Source organism: Phyllobates terribilis, unplaced genomic scaffold (assembly GCF_046119375.1).
Source record: "Phyllobates terribilis strain yellow unplaced genomic scaffold, ASM4611937v1 Scaffold_187__1_contigs__length_3656778, whole genome shotgun sequence".
Taxonomy (NCBI): Eukaryota; Metazoa; Chordata; class Amphibia; order Anura; family Dendrobatidae; genus Phyllobates; species Phyllobates terribilis.
This window is the reverse complement of record NW_027362947.1, coordinates 3,071,531-3,086,089: the sequence shown is the minus strand read 5'-3', so window position 1 is coordinate 3,086,089 and position 14,559 is coordinate 3,071,531.

The window sequence follows — 14,559 nt, the reverse complement described above, 5'->3', positions numbered from 1 at the left end:
AACATTTTTGTGCATAAAAAGTATTTTTTCATTTAACAGCATGAAGCCCTGTGGGGTATACAAAATTTCTCAATACAGTTTTGAATATCTTGAGGGGTACACGTGACATAGGCCCCTCAAAATCACTTCAAATGTGTAAAGGGCCCCTAAAAAAAAGAGAGTTTGGAAATCTCATTGAGAAAAAGAAAAATTACTGCTAAACTTTTAACCCTTATAAAAAATCCTAACAAAAAATATCAATTAAAAATAGAGCTTATTTAAAGTAGACATATGGTAAATGTTATTTACTTTAAAAAATTCAGCAGTATGGCACAAAAATAAAGTTTTTAGGGACATAAAAATTTCAAAGTTCAAAAATGGAGATTTTTTCAAAATATATGCATCAAATTTCTATTTCTTTAATATAAATGCCAATCATATTAACCTAAATCTACCACTAACATAAAATACAACGTGTCAAGAAAAAAAATATTACCACATAAAATAGCACATTGGTTTAAAAAATTTGGCCTGGTAAGGTAGGTGAAAACTACCTTAGACGGGAAAGGGTTATTCCCAATATATGTGATAACTCTGAAGTGGAGCAGACTCCACAATACAAGCTGTTCACATTATTAAATAGATTTCTTAGGCCTGATAAGGCTTGTTTAGTTACGTTGAAAATCCACTTGCTTTTGAGCTGACGCATTTCCACCTGTTCACACGGGCCAATAAATACACCATTTTTGATGTAATTTTCTATAAAGTGCTGCTCTCTTTTTTGCTTACTTATGTGCCATAGCTTGGTGGGTTGCAGTCTGTGTGCTGGAGCCTTTATTTAGGCTTTTACAGCTCCTTTTTTTGTTAATCTATCTATCATCTACATTTTGTATTAGTAACCATCCTCCAAATCCCCTTGTCCGGCCACTTTCTGAATAGTTTGGATATTCTATTTGGACACATCACGGCTCATGGAAGAAATAAATCACACAATGACAGCACATCCATATAAAAAACATTCTGTTTCATTATGAAGCTTACAACAGAGTGGCAAGTGACAAGACATAAACACTAGAGATGAGCGTTGTTCTACTCGAACTGTTCGCCAATCTCAAATTCGAGCTGTTTTGGGCGGTGTTCGAGCCGTTCGGCGAACACGAACAATTTGAGAAAAATTCGGCTGTTCGAGGTTATGTTCGATAACTGTTCGTGCACCAAAATCATAACTGGATTTTTTCTCAGTAATGATGAAAATTAATGTTAATACGCAATTTGAGTGTACAGCGGGGTGGGGGAGGGGCAGGGGATGGATCTCTGCAGGAACAATGAAGATCTCCATTTTTTTTTCTCTTTCCCGCATTTGCAGTGGGGAGGTGCAATCTGTCAGCCTATCAGCAGCGCACACACGGAGCGAAGTGCTTTTTTTCACACAAGCAAGGGCATGTGTCATTGGCAGTGTATGTCACATGTCCTTGCCCTATAAGACCAAGCCATTTTCCCCGTCGCCACCATTTTCTCACTGCTGCAGCTGCGTGTTAGACGGCACCGCTGTTGCTGTGTGCGCTATACCTTGTTAATTTCCAGCCAATTTTCGCACAAATCTACAGATAGCTTGGGAGTAGGGAATAGTTGTGATTGCAGTCCTTTTAAGGACTAGGTTACAGCATTTCCTACGACTTTTATCAGGCAGGTCTGTGCTCTTAAATAGATAGATTGTGGGAGTAAAGACTAATTGTAATTGGAGTCCTTTTCAGAACTAGGTTACATCAGTTCCTATCAGTTTTTGCCAGGCAGGTCTGTGCCAGTGCTGTGCAAGTTTTTTTCACAGCATTTGGCTGAATCTAGCAAAGCTAATCCTTTTTGGCCTATTGCAGAGTGTGTTAGTCAGTGGAGTAGCCTATCTGTGTTGCAAGATATACCACCTGTGTATAGAATACCAATTTTTTTACTGCACCTAGTGAAGTAAAATCTTTTGGGCATAGCATCATTCTATTAGTCCATCTATACTGACCTCCATCAGGTTGCAAATTGAATATAATTTTTTTCTGCATCTAGCTCTGAAAAAATATTGGGCTTCTAGCTGTGTGTGGGACTTGTTGTATTAGTCCATCTATACTGACCTCCATCAGGTTGCAAACTGAATATATTTTTTTCTGCATCTACTTCTGAAAAAATATTGGGCTTCTAGCTGTGTGTGGGACTTGTTCTATTAATCCATCTATACAGACCTCCATCAGGTTGCAAACTGAATATATTTTTTCTGCATCTACCTCTGAAAAAATATTGGGCTTCTAGCTGTGTGTGGGACTTGTTGCATTAGTCCATCTATACAGACCTCCATCAGGTTGCAAACTGAATATATTTTTTTCTGCATCTACCTCTGAAAAAATATTGGGCTTCTAGCTGTGTGTGGGACTTGTTGTATTAGTCCATCTATACTGACCTCCATCAGGTTGCAAACTGAATATATTTTTTTCTGCATCTACCTCTGAAAAAATATTGGGCTTCTAGCTGTGTGTGGGACTTGTTCTATTAATCCATCTATACAGACCTCCATCAGGTTGCAAACTGAATATATTTTTTTCTGCATCTACCTCTGAAAAAATATTGGGCTTCTAGCTGTGTGTGGGACTTGTTGTATTAGTCCATCTATACTGACCTCCATCAGGTTGCAAACTGAATATATTTTTTTCTGCATCTACCTCTGAAAAAATATTGGGCTTCTAGCTGTGTGTGGGACTTGTTCTATTAATCCATCTATACAGACCTCCATCAGGTTGCAAACTGAATATATTTTTTTCTGCATCTACCTCTGAAAAAATATTGGGCTTCTAGCTGTGTGTGGGACTTGTTGTATTAATCCATCTATACAGACCTCCATCAGGTTGCAAACTGAATATATTTTTTTCTGCATCTACCTCTGAAAAAATATTGGGCTTCTAGCTGTGTGTGGGACTTGTTGTATTAGTCCATCTATACTGACCTCCATCAGGTTGCAAACTGAATATATTTTTTTCTGCATCTACCTCTGAAAAAATATTGGGCTTCTAGCTGTGTGTGGGACTTGTTCTATTAATCCATCTATACAGACCTCCATCAGGTTGCAAACTGAATATATTTTTTTCTGCATCTACCTCTGAAAAAATATTGGGCTTCTAGCTGTGTGTGGGACTAGTTGTATTAGTCCATCTATACTGACCTCCATCAGGTTGCAAACTGAATATATTTTTTTCTGCATCTACCACTGAAAAAATATTGGGCTTCTAGCTGTGTGTGGGACTTGTTCTATTAATCCATCTATACAGACCTCCATCAGGTTGCAAACTGAATATATTTTTTTCTGCATCTACCTCTGAAAAAATATTTGGCCTTCTAGCAGTGTGTGGGACTTTCTCTATTAGTCCATCTATACTGACCTCCATCAGGTTGCAAATTAAAAATAATTTTTATCTGCATCTAGCTCTGAAAAAATATTTGGCCTTCTAGCAGTGTGTGGGACTTTCTCTATTAGTCCATCTATACTGACCTCCATCAGGTTGCAAATTAAAAATAATTTTTATCTGCATCTAGCTCTGAAAAAATATTTGGCCTTCTAGCAGTGTGTGGGACTTTCTCTATTAGTCCATCTATACTGACCTCCATCAGGTTGCAAATTGAATATAATTTTTTTCTGCATCTAACCCAGCCAATAGTTTTGGCCTAATACCACAGTTTGGCCACTCAGCTCTGCTCGGTTCCCATCCATTGTTTTTTTGTGCAAACAACTCCAGAGTTGTTAATTAGTTAACCACCAAAATGAGTGGAAAAAGGCCTGCTGCTGGTGGAAAGGGGAATAGGCGTGTTGGGAAGGGGAAAAAAGGTTGTGTCCGTGGGGTAGGTGTTAAAGCAACAGTAACATCTGCAGAAGAAAGACCATCTTCCAGCCAAACTAAAATGTCTACTTCTTTTAGCGGACAATGTGATAAGATCCCTTTCTTACGGCCATGCCAATCGCTACAAATTCCAGATGAGGCACAAAAACAGCAGGTGCTTCAACGGATATCAAGTGCTCCTTTAAGTGGGCTCTCCTCCACATCAACTTCAACATCACAAATACTCCAGTCCTCAAAGGTGTCACCCCAATCGCACTTGCTTCCTCACAGCTCCCAAATCTCCAGCTGCCCGTCTGAGTATGAGGTAGAACAGATGGTTGAGTCTGCTGAGCTGTTTACTCATACTATAGCCTGGGAATCAGAGGTCGACTCCAGCGCTTCTGTGAATCCAGACGAGGAAATGATCTGCACTGATGCCCAGAATCTTTATGAGTCGGATCCAGGACCAGACGCAGAAGGTTCTGACCATAATGTAGACCCTCATTCCCAAACTGTAACTCCTGTTGGTGGAGACAATGAGGAAGACGATGATAAGACTCAAATACCTGATTGGAGCGACAACTTTAGTTTTTTGTCAGGGCAGGAACAGGTTGGCTCTGAGGACGACGGGTGTGATAACGCACAGGGTGATGATGATGAGGTTGGAGATCCCACTTACTGTCAACCCACAGTCAGCCAAGAGATGAGGTCAGCAGAGGAGGTGGAGGAAGATGCTAGTGACGACGAGGTCAGGTTGCGCCTTCCTGGACAGAGACGTAGTACTGGAAGCACGTCAACAACTGCATCCTCAAACACAACTCTGCCTCTCACCACAAGTCGTGGTGGCTCTTCAGGTCGCATGGGTGCTAAGCCTTGCATAGCCTGGGCATTTTTTCAGATCGATAAAGATGACCCAACTCGTGTTATCTGTAACATTTGTCAGCAAAAGCTAAGTAGAGGCCAAAAAATACATAGTTTGAGTACTTCATGCATGAACCGGCACATGGACATGAAGCATAAGTTGCAGTGGGAAGCTCAGTGTGCTACAATGCGGCCTAGCCGGCCGGGCCAACCACCGTCTGCCATATCTTGTGCATCCGCGGCCTCTTCATCCTCTGTGACTGGGGGGACAGCAGTCACACCTGTTTTGGGGCGCAGACCTGCCACCTCTTTACCCGCAACAGCCAGCGTGATTGGCAGGTCATCATTTTCTTTGGAGGTGGTAACACCAGCTGGTGTTGAGCGCTGTCCGACATCGATAGCACCACCTTTGGATCAAGGCAACCTAACATGTCCGCCTGCATCTTCCTCACAGACCGGCAGTTTGCCGGGGACACCCTTATCAACCCCGTCTAAGCACAATAGCCAGCCCTCGGTCCCTCAGATGTGGACAAGTAAAAGACCATTTCCTCCTAGCCATGAGAAAGCTAAGAGGTTGAATTTCACCATCTGCAAGCTCTTGGCTACAGAAATGCTGCCTTTCCGCCTGGTGGACACAGAGGATTTTCGAGACCTTATGTCCGTCGCAGTGCCCCAGTACCAGATGCCCAGTCGGCACTACTTCTCAAAGAAAGGTGTGCCTGCGCTCCACCAGCATGTCGCACACAACATCACCGCTTCTTTGAGAAACTCTGTGTGTGACAGGGTGCATTTCACCACAGACACTTGGACGAGTAGGCATGGACAGGGGCGTTACATGTCGCTGACTGGGCACTGGGTAACTATGGTGACAGCAGGACAAGGGGCTGCTGTCCAAGTCTTGCCGCCCCCACGAGTTGTGCGTCAATCCTCTTTATCTCAAAGTTCCTCCACTGCTTCTGCCTCCTCAACCTCCTCTCGGTCTTCCACCTGCACCCAAAGCCTGTCTGGTCATGCCACAAGCTTTCTAACTGCGCAGAAGGGATCCTGCCCACCTCCTTACTATGCTGGCAGTAGGGCTCAACGTCATCAGGCGGTTTTTACATTGAAATGTCTGGGAAATGTGAGTCACACAGCTGAGGAGTTGTGGTCAGCTCTGGAGAACCAATTTCATGAATGGTTGTCTCCACTGGACCTGAAACCAGGGAAGGCCGTGTGCGACAATGCTGCAAACCTGGGTGCGGCCCTTCGCCGGGGCAATGTCACACACGTGCCTTGTATGGCTCACGTGTTGAACCTGGTTGTCCAGCAATTTTTAGCCCACTATCCCAGACTAGATGGCCTTCTGCAGAGGGCACGGTCGCTGTGTGCTCACTTCCGCCGTTCGCATCCCGCAGCTCAGCGACTTACATCTCTACAGAAGTCGTTGGGCCTGCCACTTCACCGGCTAAAATGCGATGTGCCTACCCGGTGGAATTCAACTCTGCACATGTTGCAGCGACTGTGGCAGCACCGACAAGCCCTGGTGCAATACGTTCTGACGTATAGCCTGGGCCAACGAGATCCAGAGGTGGGGCAAATCACGCTGGAGGAGTGGTCTCAGATCAGGGACCTATGCACCCTTCTGCACAGTTTTGAAATGGCGACGAAGATGTTTAGTGCTGACGATGCCATTATCAGCATGACTATTCCGGTGATTTACATGCTGGAGCACATGTTAAACAGAATTCGGAGTCAGGTGGTGGCACAAGAGGAGGTGGAGGAAGTAGAGGAGGAGGAGTTGTATGCGGAAGGGCTAACATCTGCAAGGTCCAGACGGTCGGCAGCACCAAGGCGGCAGGCATGTGAGGGTGGGGGAGATGGTTTTACCAGGGCGCATGGTAGCAGCCAAACTAGTGAGGAAGGTGCAGGAGCCCAGGAAGAAGTGGAGGACGAACTGATGGAAGACTCATCAGATGAGGGAGACCTTGATCACATTTCTGTTGTGCGAGGTTGGGGGGAGAGGACAGAGGAAGGAAGCATGATTGTTACCTCGCTACCAACACAACAGGGACTTGGTGCTCCTGGATGCGCAACACACATGAGTGCCTTCTTGCTGCACTACCTGCAACATGACCCTCGAATTGTGAGAATTAGAAATAATCCTGACTACTGGGTTGCCACACTGTTAGATCCCCGGTACAAAAGTAAATTTGCAGAAATTATTCCTGCCATAGAAAGGGATGCACGCATGCAGGAGTATCAGCAGAGACTGTTGCAGAATCTTACATGTGCTTTTCCACAAAATACCAGTGGTGCACGTAGTGAATCTCACAGTTCCAACTTGCCAACCGTGGGACCGTCAAGTGTTCAGCACTCAAACCGTAACAGAACCACAGTATCTGCTGGTAACATCAATTTTGCGGAATCATTTCACCACTTTTTTAGCCCATCCTTTGCAAGGCCACAGGAGACAAGAAGTCTGACACATAGTCAACGCCTAGAGACTATGGTACAGGAGTATCTCCAAGTAAACATTGAAGCCATGACTGTGTCACTGGACCCTTGCTCTTTTTGGGCTTCCAATCTGGATAAATGGCCGGAGCTAGCCACTTACGCCTTGGAGATCTTGTCATGCCCCGCAGCCAGCGTTCTGTCTGAACGTGTGTTCAGCGCTGCTGGTGGTGTGCTGACAGATAAGCGCACGCGGCTCTCCACTGATAATGTAGACAGACTCACGTTCATAAAGATGAACAAATCATGGATCCGAAACGACTTTTCTACCCCTGTGTCATCCTGGGGAGAGTAAAAGCTTGATGATTGGTTAAAATCACCCTACCAACCGTTTTAAGCTTTCAAATTACTAATCATGTTTATCTGTATCTTGGCTGGAAAATAATTTGGGCTTTGTAGCAGTGTGCAGCACTGATTCTATTAGGCCATCTATAATAAGCTCCACCAGATTTAAAATTACTAATCATGTTTATCTGTAGCTTGACTGGAAAATAATTTGGGCTTTGTAGCAGTGTGCAGCACTGATCCTATTAGGCCATCTATACTAAAGCTTCACCAGATTTAAAATTAATAATAATTTTTAGCTGCATCTAGCCCGGAAAATAATTTTGGGGCTCCGAGATGCGCAAGACACATAAGTGCCTTCTTGCTGCACTACCTGCAGCATGACCCTCATATTGTCAGAATTCGAAGTAATCATGACTACTGGGTTGCCACACTCTTAGATCCCCCAAACTTTTCGATCAACCTTTTCATTTTAATAAAGACCAAAAAAATGGTCATTTTTGTAATTATAAGCATTAGCAGGTTGTTAGAAACTGAAATCAAACAGTTTTCAACTCAAAACTTTATTCTAGGTGATGTTACATTTTCACATAGGACCCCTTGTTCGAAAGGAGCTTCTGAACTCTCTCGTCCATTGAATTTGTCAGGTTTTGGATGGTTTCTGCTTCAATTGTTTTGCATGAGGACAGAATACCCTCCCAGAGCTGTTGCTTAGATGTGAACTGCCTCCCGCCATCATAGACACTCCTTTTAATGATGCTCCAAAGGTTCTGAATGGGGTAGAGGTCAGGGGAGCATGGGGGTCACACCATAAGTTTGTCCCCTTTTATGCCCATATCAGCCAGAGATGCAGATGTTTTATGTGCAGCATGAGATGGTGCATTATCATGCAGAAAAATGATCTTGCTGTGAAATACACGGTTCTTCTTCTTGAACCATGGCAGGAAGTGCTGTTTGAGAAAATCCACATACATTATGGAGTTCATCTTTAGCGCCTTCAGGGATCCTAAAGGGGCCGACAATCTCTCTCCCCATGATTCCAGCCCAAAACATTACTCCACCTCCTCCTTGTTGGCGCTGTAGCCGTGTTTGCGTGGGGTGTCCATCAACCAGCCATCCTCCACTCCATCCATCTGGACCATCGAGCACAGCACGGCACTCATCCGTGAACAAAACAGTTTTGAAATCAGTCTTCATGTAATGTTTGGCCCACTGGAGCTGTTTCTGCTTGTGTGAAGTGGATAGAGGAGGTCGACAGGATGGCGTATGCACAGCTGCAAACCTCTGAAGGATCCTGCATCTTGTTGTTCGGGGGACGTTGGAGGCACCAGCAGCTTCAAACACTTGTCTGCTGCTATGACAAGGCTTTCTTGCCGCTGCTCTTTTAACCTGACGTAATTGCCTGTAGGAAAGAGTCCTCAATTTGCCCTTATCAGCACGCACACGTGTGTACTGTGAATCAGCTACATACTTCTTGATTGCCAAGACACTTCATCCTGATCATCGCACAATGTTGATTGTAGTCATGCCTTGACCTAAACACTCCACAATTTGTTGCTTCTCAGCAGCCGACACATCCTTTTTCTTTCCCATTTTGGCAGAAAATGTAGGCTGCTTAATAATGTGAGAGAGCCTTCTTAAGTAGTCTTGCCTTTCATTGGACACACCTGCCAAACTAATTAGCACAGGTGTCTGCAATTGCTTACAGTGATATAAAGAGCCCTGACACACATCACCATCAATGAGTTTAACTGACAAACAAACAAATTCTTCCCTTATCACTCCTAAACACTTTTTGCATAATAATTTGGAACGCAGTGTACATGTGCTTTTCCACAAAACACCAGTGGTTCACGTAGTGAATCTTACAGTTCTAACTTGCCAACCGTGGTCTGTATGGAATTGTTCAATAAAGGGCCCAAAATTAAGATAACATAGATGGGAGAGGTCTCTATGAATAGGAATTCCTAAGTATTTGATACCCTGTGAGGGCCAGGCAAAGGGAAAGTTGGACTGGATGGAATCCTATATGGATTTGGGGAGGGAGACATCGAGGGCCTCAGACTTCGCTGCATTGATTTTAAAATTTGACCATGTAACAAAGTGATCTATTTCAGCCATAACAGCATGGATGGATATATGTGATTGAGTGATATATACTAGGACATCATCAGCAAATAGAGAGCACTTGTACTCGGTGCCTCCCACCTCAATCCACCTAATATTGGGGTTATGGCGAATTGATGAGAGCAGGTGCTCCGTCACTAGGATGTATAAGAGAGGGGACAGAGGACATCCCTGCCTTGTCCCATTGGTGATTGTGAAAGGTGATGAAAATGTTCTGATGCACCCCCTGGGCCTTGGGACACCCGGAGCCGGACCCTTTTTGGTGGATGCTGGTGGTTGTAGTCTTCGTGGCGGCGACCCGGTTCCGTGGCTCAGGGTGGTCAAACCAGTAGCGGAACTATTTATGTGGTTTTGATGTTTAAATGTCCGACTACGCCACCCGTGGATTGCGGTCAGAGTGAACCGCCGCTCCAGGGCAGACCGCTGAGGCTGGTGTTGTGGGTGCAGCAGAGCGTAGCATAACTCCCCACGGGAGGAGTATAGCCTCAGGGCAGTGTATGCGGAGGATGGGGGTGATGGTGCAGGGCAGCAGCAGTAATGACACGGAGTCAGTGATGCAGTCCAGGGCCTTTACTCACAGTTCTTATTATCCAGACCACGTCTGCAGGTAACGGCTGCCCACGTCGTACTGTACTCACCAGGTGAGGGGCTCAGACAGCTCCCAGATAACTTTGGAGTGCTTCACAGGACCCCCTTTGTGTGTCCTTTGTCTGGCCTTTCTTACCAACCCTTCTGTCCGGCTGCCTCGGGCCTCCTCTTGGTAAACTTGGCGCCAGTTTCCCTGACCCTATGTGGTGCCTTCCTAGCGGGTGTAGCGAGGGGCTGCGCCACATAAAATGTCACAGCCTCCTGTTTCTAGCTGAGGGTCGTTTCCTGCCTCCACTAGTTTCGGGGACCGGTCTCCCCCTTTGGCCTGACCCCTCCACGCAGGTGGATTCGGGCGTGCGGTGGCGACTCGCCCGTCCGCACCCCTGAGATCCCTTCGTTCCTCATTCCTGGAGCCTTCTCCGCTCCTCTTCCTTCCTTCTCCCTCTTCCAGGCCTGGGCCTCTGTTACTAGGCCCGCCTCCGGAGCAGAGCTCATGCAGAGCCCCTGCTCCCTGCCACTTCTGCTCAGACTTCTCTGCACTGAACTAAGATGGTGCCCACCTTTTATACTCCCTTCTCAATGCACCCAGGAACTGCTTCCTCCCTGCTCCTGCACTACAGGGTTCCCCTTCCTCAGTGTTCCCTCCCCCCACTCCAGCCAGGGACAGGGACTGTCGTGCCCATCTCAGGGGCATATTGGTCGCCCTGCCCCACGGCAATGTGGTGTAATGCATGCAGGTGTCGGGTCCTGATCCACACTACATCCTTACCTGAGAGTGAGATATCACACCTCTGGGTGAGGTGCAATACCTCTGTAGCAACCGAGCCCTCAGGGTGCTACAGTTCCATTTATCTTCAGCCTAGGTGACGTATTGCGATACAGGGCCGTGATTTTGGCTATAAAAGGGTCCCCTAGACCCCTACCCCAAGCTTTTTAAGAGAATCATATATGGCGTGCCAGGAGACTCTATGGAATGCTTTCTCAGCATCCAACGAGAGTATCTAATTACAAATTTTTAACTGCATCTAGCCCAGGAAATACTTTGTGCCTAGTAGCAGGGTCTGCTAGTCAGCGGATTATCCCGGCTGTTAAGCAAGCTACACCACCTGTAGTTTGGACACTTCATTTTTTCAAAGGAAATGCTTCGGGACCACGGGATACTCAGTGAAGAGCATCAGGAGGCACCCCAAGGCATAGGGGCTGGGACTGGCAGTAGGATGCCTTGCGGTGGACAGCCGAGCTCGATCCTTATAAAAGCTTTTTAACTGCAGCAGCTTTAGTGGACGCTACTGGAGCTGGAATTACGCGGCTGCTGGCATGAGACTTGCCCTCTAATAGATCCTTGTAAATGGATTTAAAGTGTATTCATTCAAATTAGAGGGACAATTTAAATTAAAAAGCTTAGAGCTGCCTCCACCACAGGGGGGCTCGCTCGACCCACCAGCGGACAGGCACCAGTATTGGGAGAGGGGGGCTGGCCGTCAGGGTTCACCGCGGCTCTGGCACAAACCCGGCGACACGGAGGTGGCACGGGCAGGAGCGGACTGAACGTGTCGTCTTCTCACTTTTTGGATTTTAGAAGGGCATGACATGCCTATATCTGTGTCTCCCCCTCCTTTTACTCCTCCACCTCTTTTCTTTTCTTTTCGCATGACTATATGTACTTGTCACTTTTCCATGTGTTAGTTGTGTCTTCTGAGCAGTTTGTCAGCTTTTGGACACCTTTGAAGGTGTTTTCTATGTGTTTCTATGTGTTTTTGTTTGCCTGCCATTGGTTTTAACGGTGTTCGAAGGTGTTCGACGAACAGTTCGACGAACCGAACCGAACTCGAACACTACGGGGGTGGCTCAACACTATTAGGGATATGATTTTTGAGAGCAGATTTAGTGACACGGGATGTCTGCACTCCTGACTTGTCTGACCTCTTTTCCACCCTTTTAAGGCTTGACTGATGATGAATCTTTTTGTCACATCTCCCCAATTCAGTAGTTGGAAATGAAATGCTACTCCGGTCCGCCACCGCTGCGCTGACGCCCCTGATATTCCCCTCATTATTAGCTGGTGGAGAAATTCTATGGTTACATCTAGTCTGGCTTGTTCACATTGGTCAACCAGTCTGCCTGCTACTAGTCGTGTCCAGTCTTCCCATGCCTTACCGTATGCTTTCCACATTGACGGGGCGACTGACGCTCTGATTAATGGCATCAGCTGTTCGCCACTAGATCCCATAGGGAGGGTGGGCAACTGGTGCCCGACGGGTGGGCTTTGGGGAGGCGCTCTCTGAAAACCTGCCAATTGAATTGTGATAAAGCGTTAGCAGCAGCGTTAGATCCCCCCTCCACATTGTGGCTAGCGTGGACTCATACATTGTGTTTTAGGCACAGGAATGCTAGCCGGCGTAGTAGGCCTAGCACTGGGAGAAACGATGATGCCATCTTATTAATGCAGTGCGCTAGGCTGGTGTTATTTGTTATGAAGCGTATATTTTTGTTCGCTAGGTATGTGCCCCATATTTCTATGGCTACCACTATTGGGAAGAGTTCCAGGAGTGTCTGTTTTTTTGTTAACCCTTGTTCAGACCAATACGGAGGCCATAAGCCTGTGCACCACTGGTTATCTAGTATCGCTGCATATCCGCCCACTTCTGCTGCCCCGGTGAATAATGTTAGTTCAATGTTGGACTGTTCTGCTGACATAAATAACGTGTGACCATTGAATGATTGTAAGTATGTTTTCCACACCTCTAAGGCAAGAAAGCCTTGTCATAGCAGCAGACAAGTTTTTGAAGCTGCTGGTGCCTCCAACGTCCCCCGAACAACAAGATGCAGGGTCCTTCAGAGGTTTGCAGCTGTGCATACGCCATCCTGTCGACCTCCTCTATCCACTTCACACAAGCAGAAACGGCTCCAGTGGGCCAAACATTACATGAAGACTGATTTCAAAACTGTTTTGTTCACGGATGAGTGCCGTGCAGCGCTCGATGGCCCAGATGGATGGAGTGGAGGATGGCTGGTTGATGGACACCCCACGCAAACATGGCTACAGTGCCAACAAGGAGGAGGTGGAGTAATGTTTTGGGCTGGAATCATGGGGAGAGAGATTGTCGGCCCCTTTAGGATCCCTGAAGGCGCTAAAGATGAACTCCATAATGTATGTGGATTTTCTCAAACAGCACTTCCTGCCATGGTTCAAGAAGAAGAACCGTGTATTTCACAGCAAGATCATTTTTCTGCATGATAATGCACCATCTCATGCTGCACATAAAACATCTGCATCTCTGGCTGATATGGGCATAAAAGGGGACAAACTTATGGTGTGACCCCCATGCTCCCCTGACCTCTACCCCATTCAGAACCTTTGGAGCATCATTAAAAGGAGTGTCTATGATGGCGGGAGGCAGTTCACATCTAAGCAACAGCTCTGGGAGGGTATTCTGTCCTCATGCAAAACAATTGAAGCAGAAACCATCCAAAACCTGACAAATTCAATGGACGAGAGAGTTCAGAAGCTCCTTTCGAACAAGGGGTCCTATGTGAAAATGTAACATCACCTACAATAAAGTTTTGAGTTGAAAACTGTTTGATTTCAGTTTCTAACAACCTGCTAATGCTTATAATTTCAAAAATGACCATTTTTTTGGTCTTTATTAAAATGAAAAGGTTGATCGAAAAGTTTGGGGGATCTAAGAGTGTGGCAACCCAGTAGTCATGATTACTTCGAATTCTGACAATATGAGGGTCATGCTGCAGGTAGTGCAGCAAGAAGGCACTTATGTGTCTTGCGCATCTCGGAGCCCCAAAATTATTTTCCGGGCTAGATGCAGCTAAAAATTATTATTCATTTTAAATCTGGTGGAGCTTAGTATAGATGGCCTAATAGGATCAGTGCTGCACACTGCTACAAAGCCCAAATTATTTTCCAGTCAAGATACAGATAAACATGATTAGTAATTTGAAAGCTTAAAACGGTTGGTAGGGTGATTTTAACCAATCATCAAGCTTTTACTCTCCCCAGGATGACACAGGGGTAGAAAAGTCGTTTCGGATCCATGATTTGTTCATCTTTATGAACGTGAGTCTGTCTACATTATCAGTGGAGAGCCGCGTGCGCTTATCTGTCAGCACACCACCAGCAGCGCTGAACACACGTTCAGACAGAACGCTGGCTGCGGGGCATGACAAGATCTCCAAGGCGTAAGTGGCTAGCTCCGGCCATTTATCCAGATTGGAAGCCCAAAAAGAGCAAGGGTCCAGTGACACAGTCGTGGCTTCAATGTTTACTTGGAGATCGTCTCTAGGCGTTGACTATGTGTCAGACTTCTTGTCTCCTGTGGCCTTGCAAAGGATGGGCTAAAAAAGTGGTGAAATGATTCCGCAA